This window comes from Musca autumnalis, unplaced genomic scaffold (genome assembly GCF_047663935.1).
Source record: "Musca autumnalis isolate F117 unplaced genomic scaffold, ASM4766393v1 scaffold_5, whole genome shotgun sequence".
NCBI lineage: Eukaryota > Metazoa > Arthropoda > Insecta > Diptera > Muscidae > Musca > Musca autumnalis.
This window is the reverse complement of record NW_027412088.1, coordinates 139,263,854-139,269,853: the sequence shown is the minus strand read 5'-3', so window position 1 is coordinate 139,269,853 and position 6,000 is coordinate 139,263,854.

Sequence of the window (6,000 nt, the reverse complement as noted above, 5' to 3'; positions counted from 1 at the left end):
CTGAATAGGTTTGATTTTTTTTCTTTTTATATGTTAAGGTATCTTCTGATGTGTTCGTTTTACAGATCCATACTATTTAGTTTTTGAGAGTCCTATACTATGCCAACATTTCCAAGAAAAAATTTGACGGTGTTGCCATATTTTCGGAAAATATCCCAATTATAATAAAAAATGTACCAAAAAGTGTCAAATTTTTGCGATCATCAGAATAGGTTTGAATCAAATAAAATTGAAAAATTGTATTACCCAAGCAAATATTGCGCAGTTTTTTGGTTTAGTTTAGTAAAATGGAACATTTTGATATATCCTACAACAAATTTGACCCGCTTTATTTGGAACGTGGGTTCAATTCTCAACGTGGAAAAGTTACCAAGAACTTTCAGATAAAATCAAGAAATATTCAAACAAAAACGTTTTATAAACTTGCTTTAAATGACTTTTTGATTTCGTTAGATCTCTTCTGAGCTTCGAAAATTGACTGAAAGCAAATACCAAGTGTAGCCATATTATTAGGATCGATAAATTAGAAATGTCATTGAAAATAGTTGGTATTTTAGTTCAAGTTTAATTTTTTAACTATCCTTGCAGTACAAATTTAAGTATTATCATTCTCACAAATCCACCATAGTTGACCACATGTATTATAAATGTCCGAAAATTGGTCTGGAAGAATGTTTCATCGACGACAATAAAGTAGAACATTGTAATTCAAATTTAAGTCAAAGGGGCATGATATCACCGACTTTTATAGTGCTGTATAACCTCAGTAGTCCATTCTTTTGTACTTATTCGTGTGTGTTTTATGACTTGTGAACAGAAAAAAACTTTTTGACCTGACTATATAGGTATTACAGCACTATAAAAGTCGGTGATATCATGCCCCTTTGATTTAAATTTGAATTACAATTTTCTACTTTATTGTCGTCGATGAAACATTCCTCCAGACCAATTTTCGAACATTTATGATACATGTGGTCAACTATGGTGGATTTGTGAGAATGATAATACTTAAATTCGTACTGCAAGGATAGTTAAAAAATGAAACTTGAACTAAAATACCAACTATTTTTAATGACCTTTCTAATTTATCGATCCTAATAATATGGCTACACTTGGTATTTGATTTCATTTAATTTTCGAAGCTCAGAAGAGATCTAATGAAATCAAAAAGTCATTTAAAGCAAGTTTATAAAACGTTTTTGTTTGAATATTTCTTGATTTTATCTGAAAGTTCTTGGTAACTTTTCCACGTTAAGAATTGAACCCACGTTCCAAATAAAGCGGGTCAAATTTGTTGTAGGATATATCAGAATGTTCCATTTTACTAAACTAAACCAAAAAACTGCGCAATATTTGCTTGGGTAATACAATTTTTCAATTTTATTTGATTCAAACCTATTCTGATGATCGCAAAAATTGCACACTTTTTGGTACATTTTTTATTATAATTGGGATATTTTCCGAAAATATGGCAACACCGTCAAGTTTTTTCTTGGGAATGTTGGCATAGTATAGGACTCTCAAAAACTAAATAGTATGGATCTGTAATACGAACACATCAGAAGATACCTTAACATATAAAAAGAAAAAAATCAAACCTATTCAGTAGAGTTGGGTCGTTCATGAACGAACCGGCTCAAAGGAACGATTCCGTGAAAAGAACGAACGGATCCGTATCCAGCTCATTGTTTTATATCGTTCATTTAGATCCCCGATGGACGAGTCATTGCTGCTTACAAAATTAGCAGCATTGTTTTTGCTCTAAACAAACGCTGCGTTAGCGTAAGCAGCACAAATTTCCACACAAAACAAACAATGATTCAGAGAGCTACTCTCGCTCAGTAACTCACCTCATTCAGTAGCACATCTCGGTCATATCTTTCTTTTGCATCATTCGTTCATCTGGTTCTTTCATATCAAAACCACCACCACTACGTTCAGAAACAAAACCACCCCCATTAGCACACAAACAAGCAAGTAACACAACAGCTGTGTCATTCGTGAACGAACATTTTCAAAAGAACGATTCGGTGAAAAGAACGACGGAGTCATATGCAGCAGAGAACGAACGACTTCAAAAGAAAATAATACAGTCAAATGTATTGTTGAACGAAAAAGAGCCAACGAACGAAGTAAATGACCCGGATCTTTTTGGTGAACGGAATGAAAAAGATCGATCCGCTCAATGAACGAGATTGCCCAACACTACTATTCAGATGACCGCTAGTGTATGTAGGTGTGTGTGTATTCTCTGATACTGAATGATGCCCAAAATCAATTTTTCCGAATTCTCTGGACCAAATTTGATAACATTTTAGGTGTAGATTTGCTAGGTATAGGAATAGGCGAGCTGTTTTTTATAACGGAAAATAGAAGAGACAAAGCGCGAAATTTTAGAGATTAATTGTGGAATCTATCGTTGATGGATGTATTGGAAGTAGAATACCGCTATCCAAACCTATTTTGGAAAACCTCATAATTAGAGAAAATATTTCTAAATTTAGTCAGTGGGACTGCAAAAATGCCATGAACATTGATTTCAATGCTTGCATTACAATTAAATAATTATTTTGGTTATTATTGTACTACTTCGTGGATTTATTTTTTAGTGTCTATTGTCTAAAACTACATCTTTATCACGGTGCGCCTCAACCAAATTTAAATGGTAGGTGCTTACACCTGGGAAGTTTCGTGAATTCTGAAACGCGTTGCCGTTTAAAATTCATATTTGTTAGTGTTTTTTAGGTTTTTCATTTTGCTTGGAAACAGCATGTCCTATCGAAATGGAACTAAAGAAGGCGTTGAATGGAAATTCTCTTTAAGGATTTTGCTTGAATCCTTATAGAAATTGGACTAGAGATAATCTTATAGCTGTGAATATTCTCTACAACTTTTGTAACTTTTTCCTAGATTGTTATATATCTTGAGACATTGCAGTCACTTGCAGTTATAAGCAGTCGATGGAGTCAGTGCATTGTCCCAATTTGAACTTCTATATCTCAAACATTGTAAACAATAGGAAAAAGTCAATGGTCAATCGTGTATAGAATTTTCAATGCAACAACATTTTCACTTGCGGTTTCCAAGCCAAATCTTGAACGCCTATAAGGACCCGAAAAATGTGAACTTTGACCGCGAAATATTTAAATATCGTAGTTTCAAAATCCGAAAAAACTTCCCAGGTGTAAGCACTTTCCATTCCAAATTGATTCAGGCGCACCGTGTTATCTGCCAATGTTAATAAATTAACACACAAAAAATCATTTTTTGGTTTTGAAAACATTAAATTGCAAACTAAAAATTAAAAGCTGTCAATAAAAATAATTTTCCAAAGCACAATGTCAATGTGCCATCATATACATATGTATGTACATACATTCGCAACAATACGCAAATAAACTCATTCCGACAAGGCACTCATTACCAAACAGATGGTATTTTATTCCCATTCTCCACAACAAACAAACGAAACGCCATATTTTTTATTTCTCTCTTTCTATTTTTCTAGTCCAAATAAATTTATGTTTGTCGACAGTTTGTTCAAACAGTTTTTGGGTGAAAATATTTTTTCAAATGTGAACACATGGCAAACATGTTTGCCCGTTGCGTTATTTGTCACTGTTTGAGCAAACAAAATAGGCCAAATATTTGCCTCTAATGTGAACGCAAACAAAAATTTGCATGAAATTCACATTTGTTTGGGCAAATATGAGGAAACAAATTTAGAGCAAATATTTGCCTAATGTGACCTTACCTTTAGTTTTTATGTGATTAAATGTATATCCGCGTTGTGTAAACTAAATAATTATATCCGTGTTGTGCTAAAATATAATTGCCGATGCCTACAAAATATAAAACAGTGTTAAGAAGCAAAAAAGTCATTGAACTTTTGAATCATAAAAAAATATGAATCTGAAGAAGTTTTCAGGATTGGTGATGTAAATAGCTGTTGTGATAAAAATAGAAGTGAATGCGAACATAGGGAATGTGACGAAACTACGAATAATTATATATTTCATACATATGTTCCCAACCGCATTTTCTAAGGGACACGGAAGATTTCTTTCATATTAATGAGTACATGCCGCTTCATATTGGCTTAATGACATGCTTGTTATCGCCGATTCCGAACTGCGTGTTTCATGGTTGATCCGGAAATGTCTACATTACGCTGAGGGACATTTTGCCACCGTTGAAAAGTATGATGTTTTTGCCCGACCTGAGAATCGAAACCGTGCATATAGAGTGTAAGACGCACAACTATTGCACAAGAAATGCTATATAAAGTAAGTTCAATTTACAAAATTAACTGACAAAAATAATCATTAAATTTCTACTTTTCATAGATGCCTGAACTCCAGCGACACATTCCTTCAAGACGGTTCGCGAAAAATGTGTAAAGATGCGAAACAATAATAAAACCATAAAAAAGTATCTGTAAATATAATTATTTTAATTATACCATAGAGTGAAAACTTAAATCACCAATCAACTTAATTAAAATTAAAAAAATAGCAATGATAAAATACACTACACATTTTGTTAATTTATAAATCTCAAAATTTGAACTGAATTTATAAAATTTTAATAAAAATTAAAAAAAATATATATGTAAGCTTGTTTTACTATTACAAGGGTAAGCTTAAGATAATATTAATTGCATAAGCTTGTTCTACAATTACAAGGATAAGCTTATAAACAAGGGTTCCGTTTCGATTTTTCTACAATTATGACATAAGCTTTTAACAACAATTTTCTCAAGTCTTTTTTAAGCTTAAGGCTTATGTTGGTAAGCTTATTATAATATAATTCTCAAGCTTTTTTGGTATGTTGGGTATAGTTAAAGTTACGAAGTTTTTCGACAATTCACACACACACGACCCGAACGCAACGAAAGAGCAAACAAATGTTTTGATTTGTTTTTGTTTTGCAGCATGCGTGCATACAACGTTACTAACACACTGTCAAAAGTTGCAAATATTGAGAATTTTGTGTGCCCTCTTCTTGGACGGCTATGCTTTGATGAGAATAACAACAGAACAACCACCTCTCAGTCTTCGTTCAGAAGTCAAAGAAGAAGGTTCTGTTGTCGGTTGTTTCAATGATTTTTAATTTTAGCAATGCATTAACGCACACGCTGTTTGTGGAGAGAGCGAGAGAGAGTCGTATGCGTGAGGCCGCAAACAATGCATTTGTATTGGTGCCGATACCTGCTTTAAAGTTTAAACATTAAATGATTTCGTTTTACGAAATCTAGAATCAAATGAAGTGTATTTACATCTGGTTTTTTGCGTCATTTGCTTACGCATACAATCGCACATACACACTTATACAATAACACAAACACACGCACACAATATATTTATTCAGAGAAATAGGAATTTCACAACAAAAATGTGTATCGAATAACTTAAATTAATTCTAAAAACAAAAACAAAACATAATTTTTTGCAGGTTTTTTAAACATTTATTTTCACTTTTGTCATCGTCTGAGTATTTTTGTTTTTCTACAACACACACAAACAAACAAAGACATCATAAAACAGTTGCATTTTTTGGTAGTTTATGACAAAAAAAAAAAAAAAAAACAAACAAAGACATCACAAAACAGTTGCATTTTTTGGTAGTTTATGACAAAAAAACAGGACTGCTTATAATAGTATGGTGTTTTCGTGCGTTGTTTAGAATAAATGACGCAGCTATCGTCATTTAATTTTGTATGGTAAATGACGCAAAATGTTGCCTGTTTTAGCAAATAAATGACGAAACAGCTACAAATGACGAAAAACTTGCTAATGTAAATTGGACATTAGACTGATTAAAAATGCAGTCCGAAGAATGAATATAAATTCAATCCAAAGCACTGCATCTTAAGCTGTGATTTGGATCGAAAATGGAGTGCATCCTAGCTGTGTGCTGTGGAATCAAAATGGAGTGCATTCTAGCTGCGCACTCTCTTGTAAAATTCATAAGTGAATTCATACCCAGCAAATAAAATTT